Below are 16657 nucleotides of genomic sequence, written 5' to 3' on the forward strand. Positions count from 1 at the left end.
TTACAACCAAGATGAACTAAGGAGACAGTGACATGTAAATGTAATGCGGTATTCTGTATTAGACCCTGGAGCAGAAAAAGATGGAAACTAAGGAACTCTGACCTGCCTCTTGAGAAACCTGTATGCAGGTCAGGAATCAACAGTTAGAACTTGACATGGAACAACAGACTGGTTCCAAATAGGAAAACGAGTACGTCAAGGCTGTATATTGTCACCCTGCTTATTTAACTTCTTTGCAGAGCACATCATGAGAAACGCTGGGCTGGAAGAAGCACAAGCTGGAATCAAGATTGCCAGAAGAAATATCAATAACCTCAGATATATAGATGACACCACCCTTATGGCAGAAAGTGAAGAGGAACTAAAGAGCCTCTTGATGAAAGTGAAAGAAGAGAGTGAAAAGGCTGGCTTAAAGGTCAACATTCAGAAAACCAAGATCATGGCATCCTGTCCCATCACTTCGTGGGAAATAGATGGGGAAACAGTGGAAACAGTGGCTGACTTTATTTTGGGGGGCTCCAAAATCACTGCAGATGGTGATTGCAGCCATGAAATTAAAAGACGCTTCCTCCTTGGAAGGAAAGTTATGACCAACCTAGACAGCATATTAAAAAGCAGAGACATTACTTTACCAACAAAGGTCCATCTAGTCAAGGCTATGGTTTTTCCAGTAGTCACATATGGATGTGAGAGTTGGACTATGAAGAAAGCTGAGTGCCAAAGAATTGATGCTTTTGAACTGTGGTGTTGGAGAAGACTCTTGAGAGTCCCTTGGACTGCAAGGAGATCTAACCAGTCCACCCTAAAGGAGATCAGTCCTGGGTGTTCTTTGGAAGGACTGATGTTGAAGCTGAAACTCTGGTATTTTGGCCATCTGGTGTGAAGAACTGACTCATTTGAAAAGACCCTGATGCTGGGAAAGATTGAGGGCAGGAGGAAAAGGGGACGACAGAGGATGAGTGGTTGGATGGCATCACTGACTCAATGGACATGAGTTTGGGTAAACTCCAGGAGTTGGTGATGGACAGGGAGTCCTGGCATGCTGCAGTCCATGGGGTCACAAAGAGTCGGACACGACTGAGCGACTGAACTGAACTGAACTTAACTGAAGGAACTCTGGATAAACTACTATGGACTTTAGTTAATAATAATGTGTTAATAAGTTTTTATTTATTATAACAAATACAACATGCAAATATAAGATGTTATTATTAGTAGGAGAAATTCAGGGAGGGGGAATGTGAGAATTGTGTGTACTATGGCCTTATTTTTCCGACAGATCTAAAACTTTTCTTAAAAATTTTTGTTTTTGTTGTTCAGTCACTAAGTCATGTCCAATTCTTTGTAACCGCATGGACTATAGCACACCAAGCCCCTCTGTCCTCCACTATCTCCCAGAGTTTGTTAAAATTCATGTCCTTTGAGTCGGTGATGCTATCCAACTATCTCACTCTCTTTTGCCCCTTTCTCCTTCTTCCCTTAATCTTTCCCAGCATCAGGATCTTTTCCAATGAGTCAGCTCTTCGCATCAGGTAGCCAAAGTATTGGAGCTTCAGCTTCAGTATCAGCCCTTCTAGTGAATATTTAGGGTTGATTTCCTTTAGGATTGACTGGTTTGATCTCCATGCAATCCAGGGGACTCTTAAGAGTCTTCTCCAGTGCCACAATTTGAAAACATCAATTCTTTGGCTCTCTGTCTTCCTTATGGTCTAAGTTTCACATCTGTACATGACTACTGGAAAAATCATAGCTTTGACTATTCAGACCTTTATCAGCAAAGTGATGTCAGTGCTTTTTAACATGCTGTCTAGGTTTGTCATAGCTTTTCTTCCAAGGAGCAAATGTCTTTTAATTTCATGACTACAGTCACCACTGGCAATGATTTTGGAGCCCAAGAAAATAAAATATGTTAATTCTACTTTTCCCCTTTTTTTTTTGCCTTGAAGTGATGGGACTGGATGCTGTGAACTTAGTTTTTTGAATGTTGAATTTTAAGCCAGCTTTTCTATTCTCCTCTCTCACCCTCATCAAGAAGCTCTTTAATCCCTCTTCATTTTCTGCCATTAGAGTGCTAACATCTGCCTGTCTAAGGTTGTTGATATTTTTCATGGCAATTGACTCCTGCTTGTGATTCATCCAGTCCAGCATTTCACATGACATGCTCTGCATATAAGTTAAATAAGCAGGGTGACAATATACAAAGGTATGTTTTTAAAAAAGCTAGCTGGAGGCCCCAGATTTGAAGGAGAGAACTATCAGTTCAGTTCAGTTCAGTCGCTCAGTCATGTCCGACTCTTTGCGACCCCATGAATTGCAGCACGCCAGGCCTCCCTGTCCATCACCATCTCCCGGAGTTCACTCAGACTCACATCCATCGAGTCCGTGATGCCATCCAGCCATCTCATCCTCTGTTGTCCCCTTCTCCTCCTGCCCCCAATCCCTCCCAGCATCAGAGTCTTTTCCAATGAATCAACTCTTCGCATGAGGTGGCCAAAGTACTGGAGCTTCAGCTTTAGCATCATTCCTTCCAAAGAAATCCCAGTGTTGATCTCCTTCAGAAAGGACTGGTTGGATCTCCTTGCAGTCCAAGGGACTCTCAAGAGTCTTCTCCAACACCACAGTTCAAAAGCATCAATTCTTTGGCCCCCAGCCTTCACAGTCCAACTCTCACATCCATACATGACCACAGGAAAAACCATAGCCTTGACTAGACGGACCTTAGTCAGCAAAGTAATGTCTCTGCTTTTGAATATACTATCTAGGTTGGTCATAAATTTTCTTCCAAGGAGTAAGTGTCTTTTAATTTCATGGCTGCAATCACCATCTGCAGTGATTTTGGACCCCCTCAAAATAAAGTCTGGGACTGCTTCCACTGTTTCCGCATCTATTTCCAATGAAGTGATGGGACCGGATGCCATGATCTTCATTCTATAAAAGTTGTGAAAAACAGGCGGTGTGGTTCATTGGCACTGACATTTGTTTCACTGATTTTCTTCTGAGGACCTACCTCTCTACATTTAATTTCAGTTCATGTGGCTGAAGCCTCACTCTGGTGCTAAAGGTTGAGCCAGCAACTGTGGCTTAAGGCAGCCAGTGAGTTTTATCTTCCTCACCAGAATCTCCTTGCTGTGCTGTGCTATGCTTAATCGCTCAATTGTATCTGACTCTTTGCGACCCCATGGACTGTAGCCCACCAGACTTCTCCATCCATGGAATTCTCCAGGCAACAATACTGGAGTGGGTTTCCAGTTCCTCCTCAAAGGAATATTCCCAACTCAGGGATTGAGCCTGGGTCTCCCACATTGCAGGCAGAGTCTTTACTGACTGAGTCACTGGGGAATCCAGTGTTCTATGAATCCACTTTAATATAAAATAGCTTTTAAAGAACAGTAGCCAATGCTAATGTTTTAATTGTAACAGGACCATTTTGCTTGTAAGTAAGAAAATCTAATTAAAATAGTTTTCTTATCCTACAGGTCTGGAGGCAGGGTGGCTCCTGGCTTAGTGCTATAATGATTGACTCCGTTTTTTTCATCTTTCATCCAGCTCCCTCCATGGTCAGGAGATGGCTGCAGCCGTTCTGGCTAAGACAATCTCACACAACTGTCCAGGTAAGAAAAGAGGGCCTCTTCCTTGTGTGTCTTGGAAGACATTAGTAAGAAAGCTTGTCAGAAGAAGCACCTTTCCACTGTTCCAGCCTTCACAGACTTCTCTTCAAGTCTCATTGACCCGAACAGGGTCACAGGGAAATAAAAGGACCAGATTTGTTTGGGTGACCTAAGAGTCACCTCTGGGGACTGGGGTTGGAGCACTTGTCCATGTGGATGAGTACAGTTAGTTGTCAGGATGAAAGAAGAGAGGAATGGGTACTGAGCAAGCAAACAAAAGCCTTCTACACTGACAAGCACCATTTCAAATAATCAGAAAAAATGATTCAATTATGAAGATATATATAACATTAAATTATTATGCAGTAGTTAGAGGGAATAAGTGAGTAGCAACATATGTAGGTCTTAAAAACATAGTATTCATGGAAACAGTGAGAAAGAGAACACAATCTATTAAGAACACAATCTATTGAATAATAGAGTTATTTATGTTGCTTAAAAATACATGAACACTGGAGCTTTGACCTGCTGCTATGACTGTAAGGTGGTACAACCATTTGGGAAAACTTTTGGACAGAATCTATTAAAGCTAAACAAAAGCATGCCTTACTTCCCAAAAAATTCATCTTCTAGGTATATATACATGCATGCCTATGTGCTCCAGACATGTCTGAGAGTTTTTATAGCGACACCATTTATAATAGTCCCAAACTAGAAACCAGTCACCCAAGTGTCCATCAGCTAGAAGAATGGGTAAATAAATGACCGTGTAGTTCCATGCTAGAAGACTAACTGAATGTAGTATTCCCTGGAATACTGTACACTCATGAGAATGAATAAATGACTGCTCCATGCTGCAACTAATGAAAGAAGTCTGTTACAATAGGGTACTAACTATATGATTCTATTTACATAGATTTTTTAAATAGACACAATTAACCTATAATGATAGGAGTCAAGACAGTGGTTACCTTTTGGGGAAGGTCAGAGTTATTGGGATGGACTTCTGGTGAAGTGCTCATATTTCATTTCTTAATAGGGATGGTAGTTTCATGGATTTTATTGTGAAAATTCACTGAACTGTATATTTATGATGTTCATTTTCTGTTAATATACGCATGTTATACTTAAAACGTTTTCTGTAAAAAAACTACATGCATGCAAAATAGCATTTATTGAATGAGTAAATGGGGATACAAAGAACACTCAGTCCCTGACTTCGTGAAGCTTAATTCTAATAATAAAAATAAATGTAATAATAGCAGCAGCAAGTAATACTTAAATAGTGTAGATTGTGTTCCAGGTCGGATTGTAAGCATATGAAATAGATACTATTATCATCCCCATTTTAGAGTTTAGGAAATTGAGACACAGGGCTGCCTACTGAAGACCGCACTGTAAGTGGTAGAGTGAGAATGCAGGCCTCGTAACCCTGTCTCTACAGTCTAGCTTTTAACCAGGATGCCCTACTGCCACTCATGCTAGTGAAGGAGAGAGCCAAAATCAAAGATATGTACAAAAATATCTCAGTTCAGTTCAGTTCAGTTCAGTCGCTCAGTTGTGTCCAACTCTTTGTGACCCCATGGACTGCAGCACACCAGGCCTCCCTGTCCATCACCACCTCCTGGAGCTTACTCAAACTCATGTCCATTGAGTCGGTGATGCCATCCAACCATCTCATCCTCTGTTGTCCCCTTCTCCTCCTGCTTTCAATCTTTCCCAGCATCAAATGAGGTCTTTTCAGATGAGTCAGCTCTTCTCGGGTGGCAATAACTGCCACTGAGTAAAAGCAAAACACAGAGGCGGAAGTTGATAAGCAGGAATTGCTATTTAAAATAGGAGGGCTAGGGAAATATTTCTCCCCTCTAGACTTCATGCTTGTCAAAAACAAAGCGATGTTTGGACGAAGACATGAAGGAAATGAGTGAGTCAGATCGACCTGTGAGCAACGAGAGTGTTGGGCAGAAAAAAAACAGCAAGAACGGATGCCCTGAGGTGCGCATAGTAAGCTCAAGAACTGGCTAGGAGGCCAGAGTGGCTAAAGCGGAATGAGATAGGGGAGAGGAAGAGATAAAGTCAGAGCCAGCAGATACCAGACTGTGGTTCCTTTTGGGCCAATGTTTGTATTTATAAGGAGACACATAGCCAATCATTTACATAGTAAACATATTAGAGTGTACCTTTGGGAGAGGAGTGGCCGAAGGAATCTTGACCAAAAGAAATAGAGATACAAGGGGTGGGGGGGGGACATGGCACCAATCTATTAGACCAGAGTATCATGAGTATTATTAACTCAATTCTACACCTGAGTTGTGGGGCAGAGGTGTAGCTTGTTGTAGTTTTAACCAGAAAGAACTCTATATTCCATCTCCACATCACCATAAATTATCCAAAAATTAAAATGCTGGCACCAAGCCTCTACTTCAGAGAAGAGAGATATGCCCTCAATGTGTTAAGACTTTTCTATTTCTGATGATTCATTCCCATACAGACGGCAGTATTTATAATGGACGATACTGCCTTTGGCCTGCAATGTGCAAAATACCTCTTTTTCCTTATGACAAAGCATCTTACCAAAAGAGTAATAAGACATAGTTTCTACAAACACATTAACATTAACCTTCTCAAAACTATATGATTTAATGGCTTAATTTTTTCCTGGAAATGTCAGGTATATTGAAAAACTACATGAATTGATGCCTAAAACATTGTGATTTCTTCAAAACAAATATACTACATGCACACCAGTAAACCCCAAGAAGGATCAAGCCTCATTATTTGTATTTAAACTTAAATAGGTTATTTTTTGTCCAGAAAAAAGTTTACACTTCTACTGGTAATATGAAAGATATTGCTTTAGGTTAGAGAGATTTTTAATCAGGCAAATTATTGCAAATTCTGCCTCCCTCTTTATTTTGGGGATCTCAAAACCCAGAAGAGTATCTTTTAAAAAGGACAATTGTCCTGTAACTATTCAGATGAAATAATATGTAAAAACATTGCATCCTGGGAGTTCAGAAGTTGAAGTTTTGACTTTTTCAAGGACTTTCAAAGAAAAAAGGGTAGGAAGAGACTCATCTTCTGTGATTTGACTCTCATATGAGCTTCTAGACTTCATAGCTATATTAAAATCTAATTGTAATGGGGTGGGGACTCTGCATGTTCATTTATGATACATTTATTAATCTGTTCTCTATTTATTGAATGTCTCCTGAATATCAAACGCTGTGCTAAGTGCCTGGGGTACATTGGTGAGGGAAAACAGACACAGGGCTGCCTTCATAGTGCTAAGGGCTAGTAGGGCTGCAGACGTTAGTTACACCAGCACATATACAACTGCAAGTGTGACGCGTACTGCGCAGAGGAAGCTCATGACGCAGTGAAAGCCTGTGCAGAGGACTCTGGACTAGTCAGGTTGGCTAGGGAAGGCTGCTCTGGAGACATGATGGTTACCTTCTGATCTGAAGGGAGAGGGTAGGAATTTTAACCTGGAGATGAAGGAAAGGAAGAGAGTGAAAAATGGAGGGGAAACCCTAGTGATTAGAGGGAACAGAACTGAAAGTCAATTCTAGAATTCTTAATTAGAGAAAGGGAGAGTATAGATGGAGGTTATGTTCATTCATTCATTTAATTAAAATGTATTGAGTAACTACTGTGTGCCAAAGCTTGTTCTACAGGTTGGAAATATTAAAGAACTTTTAGTTTGTCATATAAGGAAAGACAAGACATTAAAAAGTTTTAATCATGCAGGGATGGAGGTGGAGTGGTGATGTGATCATATTTGTGTTTGGTAAAGTTAACTAATTCCAAAATGGAGAATGCATGAGAAGAGGCCAGAGAGTATTCTAAGAGGCTCTCCCAGAACTCCAGGGTAGCTTGCATGAGGAAAGTGATGCTGGAGATGACTGGCATCATTGGGTGTGGACAGTTTTGAAACAGTTTGCTGTTGCTGCTGCTGCTGCTGCTAAGTCGCTTCAGTCGGTTCAACTCTGTGCGGCCCCATAGACAGCAGCCCACTAGGCTCCTCCTGTCCCTGGGATTCTCCAGGCAAGAATATGGAGTGGGTTGCCATTTCCTTCTCCAGTGCATGAAAGTGAAAAGTGAAAAGGAAGTCACTCAGTCGTGCCTGACTCTTAGCGACCCCATGGACTGCAGCCTACCAGGCTCCTCTGTCCATGGGATTTTCCAGGGAAGAGTACTGGAGTGGGGTGCCATTGCCTTCTCTGTTGAAACAGTTTAGGAAGCAAAATAGTGCATTGTGATAGACTGAGGCGGGCAGAAAGGGAAATGTCAAGGATATGTCTGTAGGTTCTACCTGTATGGCTAGATGGGTTGCAGGAGGGGGGTTCGTGTTTGGGAACGCATGTAAGAATTAAAGATTTTAAAATTATATATAAAAAAATAAGATAGTGGCGATAACAATAATCAGCATTACTAACCTCTTTGATCTGAGTTTTGGGATGCTGAGGGGCTGTGGGTGAAAATTACTGAGGTGCAGTCTTTAGTCAAAGTGGAGTCCTTTCTCTAACTCACCATCAGTGACCAAGAGCAGTTGCCTCAAATTTCTACTTTCTTTTTTCCTGGATGGAGTAGACATGTTCTAAGTATGTTAGGACTTCACTGGTGATCCATGTGAACAGTGGACTCTCTCATGAGCTCTGCTGCTTTGACCATGCAGTGTTACCAAGAGTCCTTTTTTCTTTAGACACAGTATCTTCTGAAAAGAGCAGTAAGACGTGATTTCCCAAAAGCAAAGAAAATATCCAATGGAGAGGTAAAGCAAGGTGTGGAGAAGAACCGACCCTGGATTCTCAGTTGGGAGCCAGGTCAGCTCAAAGCCCAGAGCGTGGAGATACGGTCTGTACAGTGGGAGCCTAGGGTGGGGCATGTGGCAGGAGATGAGCCAGAAGTGCAGGCTGAGGTGGCATCCCAGAAGACCCTCTGCACTTTACTGAGGTTTGACTTTACCCGAAGGGCAGTGGGGAGACTTTGAAAAGGTTAGGAAAATGTCAGGAGTAAGATTAGATTTGCATTTTAGAAAGATGACTTTATAATAATTTAAGCTGTCCTTATTTTATGAACTTTTTCTGATTAGGTGTTATTTTCACAAGAAAAATGATTTTTAAAAAAGGAGAGCTGATTTTTGTCTGCTATAGAGACTGGATTAGACTTGGAATGTGAGACAAGATAGAAGGAAGCCTGTTAGAAAGCCATCGCAACAGGAGGTTGCTAAAGTAGAGCAGAGGCTGTGGACTCTGGAGCTGGGAAGACTTGCATTTGGATGGACCCTGCCTCTGCGTCTTCTTCACTGTGTGAGCCTGGCTGGCTGGTTCTCTTCTCTGGGTCTGTTTTTTTCATCTGTAAAAATATCAGTAACAGTACATCTGTACCTTATTTTCCATTTTGCATATTATGTATGTTAAGTTCTCAGTATCTAGTATTCTCTGTAAACATAGTTCTTATTTTAATGATGAAAAGAGGCTGAATTAAGGCAGAAGCAATGGGAATGGAGAGGGGAGGCGATATGACAATGGTGTTAGGTAGGTTGATTGTATAAGCCTCAGGGACTGATTGAATGGATGATGGGGAACTGCCATCATACTTCCCAGGGATCCCACTTGGGTAGAATTAGGCAAATGGTGATTCCAGTCTCTTTGAAAGAGAAGTCAGGAGGGCCAGGTTACTGGTTTTGGTGGGGGTAGGTTGGGAATGAGGGGGATGAAGAGCTCGGTGTGAGCCTTGGTTCACACTTGAGATGCCCTGAAGACAGTTGGCTATGTGGGTCTGTTCCTCTATGAGGAGGTGGGGCTTCGGAATGGATATTAAGGAGGTGGAACTTGCTAAGGAAAATATGCTCAGAGTGATGAGTAGAAGGCCAAGTTTAGGGTCATGGGGAGAGGAGCATTTTAAGAGGACAGCAGCAGAACAGGAGACAGAAAATAGGGGGGATGAGAAAAGGTAAAATGTCAGAGAGATGAAGGGGAGGAGCAATAATTAGAAGTCAAAAGAGAAGAGAATTTCAGGAGGAAGGCAGTGGTTAATACTGCCAACTGACACAAATAAGTCAGCTAAGGTTTTCATGGCAAGGAAAAAAAGAAAAATTTTGATTTAGCAGCTTAGGGTGGAGTGCGAGGGTGGTGTTCCAGTTTTGCCAGAGCCCCTTGAGTAGAGTGTTGGGGGTGGAGTCCAGATTGCAGTCTGTGAAAGAGCAGACAGGAGGTGAGAAGTGAATATGGGCTGGAATCGTCCTCTGTTCTTTTTGTGAGGGGAAAGAGAAAAATAGGGATGGTAGAGTTTTGTTTGTTGGTTTTAAGGATGAACACTGGGGTGTGCGGGGAAATAGCCAAACTAGGGAGAGAAAGAAAAGGGGTGATTATGCACTATGTGGGAGGGGTGGACTTTGCCGGCACAGGTGAAGGAATTAGCCAGAAACCAGAAAAGGGAGATCACTTCCTCCGGAATGAGAGGAGAGCTGGCATGGCCGGATACAGATAAAAATAAATAAAAGCGTGGGATGTAGAGGTGTGAGATGTTGAGGAAGTTCACGCTGACGATCTCAATAGTCTCTGTGAAGAGAATGGCATTGGCCACAGGGCAAAAAAGGGTAGGATCTTGGTTCTACTGAGCTGTTTGTGGGGCCATGAGCAGTTGGTTGCTCAGTGGTAAAGAATTTGCCTGCAATACAGGAGATGCAGGAGATTTGGTTCAATCCCTGGATTGGAAAGATCCCTTGGAATAGGAAATGGCAACCCAGTCCAGTATTTTTGCCAGGAGAATCCCATGGACTGAGGAGCCTGGCAGGCTACAGTTCCTTGGGGTCTCAAATAGTCAGATGGAACTGAGCAACTGAGGCTTAACATTGCTCCTGGCTCTGTAGGGCTCCAGAAGGCACCGTTGAGTAGTACTGCAGTTCCTGCAGGCTGGCTGTCCTCTGCCGAAGGGCCTCATTGCAGCCTTGAGGAAAGCGGTTTCAGAAACAAAGGGGCTGAGCAGGGATGGGAGGGCAAGGCTGAGTGAATGTGAGAGTTGACTGGGAGCCAAGGTGGACGGATGCGCCTGGATCCAGAGAATGTGGACCATGGTGGAGTGTGGTGAGGACTGGGGACTGTGTGTTTAGGAATCTGAGGCCGTGGTTTTAGCAAAACGCAAACCCTAAACAGTTAACACCTGTAAACTGAACAGAAGGGTATAGGATGGGGGTGGGGCGGGGGAGGGGGCTGTGGTTATCTTCATGGCTGGTTTTAGTCAGATGGTCCCTAGCTGGTGGTTCTGTTTTTCTCTTTCCTGAGTGGAGGTAGCAACTTTAAAAAACTGAATTAAAAAGAAATGATTGCTGTAATTTGAGGTCTTTGGACAATGGTATCACCAGAAAAGATTGTAAAATACTGATGAGACCAAAACAGGCATTTATACAGGCATTACAAACAGCTTGGGCCATATTCTAAATTAAAAAAAAAAAATCATTACAAGACAATGCATAGGTTATTCTTTCTTTTCCTACATTGCTTTAAATCTTTTATGTCATATCTTAGTGAGAGGAAATAAAATGGGCTACATGTATCTACATGTATCTACATAAAATGGATTTTTCACTCAGGCTACTGTGTGTGTCTGTGTGTGTTTACCCATCAAGGAGTCCATCTGTGCATTTTTGGAGCACTCGGTGTCAAATATTAGTGCTAAACACTAAGGTTATGTATTGGAGTTAATATCAGTAGCTTAAACTCTGTTTGCTGCAGTTGACTTTTTAAAATAATAGGAATAAAGTATTGAAATCAAACTGTTCAGGAATTTATCTTTCAAATAAAAATATCTTTAAAATTCTGGCAGGTGGGCAAAGTAAGCAGCCAGCCTGAGGTTGGAGGTAACAGAATAGTTCTAGAAGGGGCCAGTTATAGCAATAAGTGTTTGCTGCCAAGAGCTGTCTTTTAAAAGGAGTGCTTGCCCCTTTCGTGAGTTCCCTCCCTCGAACTGGTCTGTTTGCAGAAGGGAGTGGGGAGAGAAATTAAACCTTAAAAGGGGAGCCCATCAGTGATTCTTGTGGGTGATGGGGTTAGTGTGATGGCAGTCAGATTTCCTGCCAAAAGTCGACTTGGTGCTATAAAATATGAGGAAGAGTGTGCGTAGTACCACTGTTCTCGGCAGCCCAAAATGGAAACACGAAAATGCCGACTATAGGAGAATAGATAAATACATTATGATTAATCCTCACAATGGAATATTTACTTGCCATCAAAGAAAGTGCAGATAGACACGACACTCAGACAGATCTATCACAAAATGTTGGTGAAAAAAGAAAATGCCCCCAAACTATTTATAGTACAATGCTACTTTTGTAACATTTAAAAACAAGCAAAGGAATAAATAAACACAAAGCTCAGGATAGTGTTTACTCATGAAGTGGTGAGGGTGGAGGACACACAGGGGATGGTGTGGGGAGAGCACATAAATAGATATTAGCTGTTGTTAGTATCAATGCGTTAGATGGTGTATGAGTGTTTATACATTATCTAAAATAAATAAAAGAAAGAGAAACATGAATGGATTGATGGAGAAAGGGCATCAGAAACCAAAGAATTGTATGTATCCAGCAGAATGACATTGTGGGCAACAAGTGTGACCATAACTTGGGCCCTGTTGACAAGCCTAGCCCTTCTCACTGGCGAACAAGACTGAAGAGCCTCTTCCCACAGAGCTTTACCTTCTAAGTATGAAGATAGTCTGCAAACAAAGAATTTGAGAAAGTAATAAGTTCTTTGAGAGAAAAATAAAACCAAAGACATAATAATATCTCCTTGTGTAGGTATGCGTGGATATGTCTCTAGGCTAGGTGCCCGGAAATGGATTAGTTGGAAGGGAAAGTATGTACATTTAAATGTTTGATAAATACTGCCAAATTGCTCTCCAAAAGAGGTTGTACTAATTTATATTTCTACAACCTTCTTTTCCCACATTCTTGCCAACACTGGTGATTATCGATGATTATCAGTCTTTTGGTTTAGCCAACTGGCAAAATATGGCATCTTTTTTTTTTTTTTTTTAGTTTTTTATTTTTTAAATTTTAATATCTTTAATTCTTACATGTGTTCCCAAACATGAACCCCCCCTCCCACCTCCCTCCCCATAACATCTCTCTGGGTCATCCCCATGCACCAGCCCCAAGCATGCTGCATCCTGCGTCAGACATAGACTGGCGATTCAATTCTTACATGATAGTATACATGTTAGAATGTCATTCTCCCAAATCATCCCACCCTTTCCCTCTCCCTCTGAGTCCAAAGGTCCGTTATACACATCTGTGTCTCTTTCCCTGTCATGCATACAGGGTCGTCATTGCCATCTTCCTAAATTCCATATATATGTGTTAGTATACTGTATTGGTGTTTTTCTTTCTGGCTTACTTCACTCTGTATAATCGGCTCCAGTTTCATCCATCTCATCAGAACTGATTCAAATGAATTCTTTTTAACGGCTGAGTAATACTCCATTGTGTATATGTACCACAGCTTTCTTATCCATTCATCTGCTGATGGACATCTAGGTTGTTTCCATGTCCTGGCTATTAACAGTGCTGCGATGAACATTGGGGTACATGTGTCTCTTTCCATTCTGGTTTCCTCAGTGTGTATGCCCAGCAGTGGGATTGCTGGGTCATAAGGTAGTTCTATTTGCAATTTTTATTTTTATTTTTTTTATTTTTTATTTTTTTTATTTTTTTATTTTTTTTTATTTTTAGTTTTTTATTTTTTACATTTTAAAATCTTTAATTCTTACATGCATTCCCAAACATGAACCCCCCTCCCACCTCCCTCCCCATAACATCTTTCTGGGTCATCCCCATGCACCAGCCCCAAGCATGCTGCATCCTGCGTCAGACATAGACTGGCGATTCAATTTACATGATAGTATACATGTTAGAATGTCATTCTCCCAAATCATCCCACCCTCTCCCTCTCCCTCTGAGTCCAAAAGTCCGTTATACACATCTGTGTCTCTTTCCCTGTCTTGCATACAGGGTCGTCATTGCCATCTTCCTAAATTCCATATATATGTGTTAGTATACTGTATTGGTGTTTTTCTTTCTGGCTTACTTCACTCTGTATAATCGGCTCCAGTTTCATCCATCTCATCAGAACTGATTCAAATGAATTCTTTTTAACCGCTGAGTAATACTCCATTGTGTATATGTACCACAGCTTTCTTATCCATTCATCTGCTGATGGACATCTAGGTTGTTTCCATGTCCTGGCTATTATAAACAGTGCTGCGATGAACATTGGGGTACATGTGTCTCTTTCAATTCTGGTTTCCTCGGTGTGTATGCCCAGAAGTGGGATTGCTGGGTCATAAGGTAGTTCTATTTGCAATTTTTAAAGGAATCTCCACACTGTTCTCCATAGTGGCTGTACTAGTTTGCATTCCCACCAACAGTGTAGGAGGGTTCCCTTTTCTCCACACCCTCTCCAGCATTTATTGCTTGCAGATTTTTGGATCGCAGCCATTCTGACTGGTGTGAAGTGGTACCTCATTGTGGTTTTGATTTGCATTTCTCTAATAATGAGTGATGTTGAGCATCTTTTCATGTGTTTGTTAGCCATCCGTATGTCTTCTTTGGAGAAATGTAATATAATGATGTTTGCAGAGATATGTGGGTATTCCTCTGGATACTATAGACTGTATGGAAGATTTCAACCTAGAAGAAAATGGGTGTTTAATAAATATTTGTTGAATGAAAAAAAAATATGGCATCTTATTTTTTCTTCAAACAACCAATTTTTAGGTGAGCTTTTGGCAGGAGAGTCATTAGTGAATTGAAGACTCTGCATATTTCTTTTCCATTATTGGTGAAAGTAGTCAGTTGTCAGTCAGCTGTACTTGTCAGTCAGCTGTACTTGTCAGTCAGTTCAGTTCAGTCGCTCAGTTGCGTCTGACTCTTTGCAACCCCATGGATTGCAGCATGCCAGGCTTCCTTGTCCATCACCAATTCCTGAAGCCTACTCAAACTCATGTCCATTGAGTCGGTGATGCCATCCAACCATCTCATCTTTCCCAGCATCAGGGTCTTTTCAAATGGGTCAGCTCTTCGCATCAGGTGGCCAAAGTATTGGAGTTTCAGCTTTAGCATCCGTTCTTCCATAAATATTCAGGACTGATTTCCTTTAGGATGGACTGGATGGACCTCCTTGCTGTCCAAGGGCTGTAGTTGTGTTTGCCTAAAATTTTTCTGGGGAACAGTTGTGCTCTGTGTTTAGAGCTATTACTCTCTAATCCATTTGGTCAGAAGTAGTGTTTCCCTAAAACACTTGGAGGGATGGAAGGGGAGAGAACGGAGATTTATTCAGTGCTTTTATGTGGCATTTTTATGTGGCATTAATGCTTTTAGGTGCTTTCATATGTTCTCTCTTTCAGTTTCTGCTTCATGGCAGCCCTTTGAGGAAGTTGGGAGACTCAGGATTGAAGACTTGCCTTAGTCATGGAGTTAGGAAGTGTTTCAGCTAGCTCTCACTTCATTGCACATACTCCCCACTCCACCCCACCCCCCTTAAACCTTGCAGAAGATAGCATTATTTTAAGGATTTAGTCCTTTAACGCTTCTATTCCAGTTGTTTCCAACCTTGGCTATATATTGAAATCTCCTGGGGAACCTGAAAAAATACTCACACCTGTGTTCTACTCCCAAAGATTTTGATGTAATTCATGTGAGGTGTACCCTGGACATTACAATTAAAAAAAAAATTACTGTTCAGCCAAGGTTGAAAGCCACTGGTCAATTCTATGATCTCTTTTTAGACTTGTATTCATTACCTATAATGCAATTTTGTGCTACCCTTTTGCCATCTTATCTCCTAAAAGTTTTTCAAGTTTTTTTTTTTTTTTTTTGGCTTGAGACTTTTGGAAAAATTCCATAATAGGTTTTGGAATAACTGCAGATATCCTGTTGTGAGATGGGTAGAAAGACTGCATTACTAAATTGAGGTTGGGAATTGCTGAACAAATTATTTCTCAGGTCTTTATTTTGCAGTTTTTAAAAATCAGCAAACCAACTGCAGCATGACATAAGCAGTCTCATCTTGAAGGAGAGTATCAGCAAAATATTAGTATCACAACTTTTTCATGAATACATTTTCATCTCTTACTGAAGATAAAATAGCACAGAACAGAGCTCAAGAAAGGAAATATGTCAGCTACAATAAATGAAATCTCATTCAAATATTATTCAGTTTTTCTGGGATTATTTACCCACTGCCCTATGAAGGTAACTGCTGCTGCTGCTGCTGCTAAGTCACTTCAGTCATGTCTGACTCTTTGCGATGCCATAGACATCAGCCCACCAGACTCCTCTGTCCTTGGGATTCTCCAGGCAAGAACACTGGAGTGGGTTGCCATTTCCTTCTCTATATGAAAGTAAGATACCTACTGATTGTCTACCCCATAGATGATGAGCTTAGAAGTAAAATCATTTCTCCTATCTGTGATATCATGATGCTCCCCCCAACCTGTAGGACATCTTTAGAAAAGCTAGACATAATTATTTTGGCAACTTAAATGGGAATAATCATGCTTCTTACCTATTCAGTTGTTGTGGTTTATCCTTAATAAATGTTGATCTTTGACAGTGATTTTCTTGGTGGTGTGGGCTACAGTTATGGGAGGACTATGTGGAGACTTTAGCAGAGACCTTGTTTTTTTCTTTCCAAAGCACTTATTATGGTTGTTGCTGTTAATATAGTAACTTGTAGGTTTTTTTTTCATGTAATTCTGACTATGGAATCCTATTTGATCTCTACATGTCCTGTGATTTTTTTTCCTTCTCCTCTGGTCTTCTTTTCTATAAGTCTCACTCATCATGGCCTTGTCTTGAGATCATCTTTGCAAAGACCACACACCAGGAAAAGGGACTCAGCATGGTAGCATAGGCCAAGCCAGACTTGGTAGACTTTGCTTTTAGTTCCCCATCAGTGATTTCCTTCAGAACTTTAAGTTATGCTATGTCATAATTTCCTGAATCTATAAAATGGAAATAACAGTTCCCGAGAAGTAAATAATAG

At 41.2% G+C, this 16657-nt stretch overlaps 1 long non-coding RNA gene across 2 annotated transcripts in view; it reads left to right on the forward strand.

Annotated features, from left to right (window-relative positions):
* LOC114115026 (uncharacterized) overlaps positions 1–16657 on the forward strand; it is a 245082-nt gene that overhangs the window by 90174 nt on the left and 138251 nt on the right. For both annotated transcript variants that reach the window (XR_003589533.3, XR_009600741.1), the window contains exon 2: positions 3547–3611. This is a non-coding gene — a long non-coding RNA (uncharacterized LOC114115026). The remainder of the gene's footprint in view (positions 1–3546; positions 3612–16657) is intronic.

This window comes from Ovis aries, chromosome 5 (assembly GCF_016772045.2).
Source record: "Ovis aries strain OAR_USU_Benz2616 breed Rambouillet chromosome 5, ARS-UI_Ramb_v3.0, whole genome shotgun sequence".
NCBI classification, from domain to species: domain Eukaryota; kingdom Metazoa; phylum Chordata; class Mammalia; order Artiodactyla; family Bovidae; genus Ovis; species Ovis aries.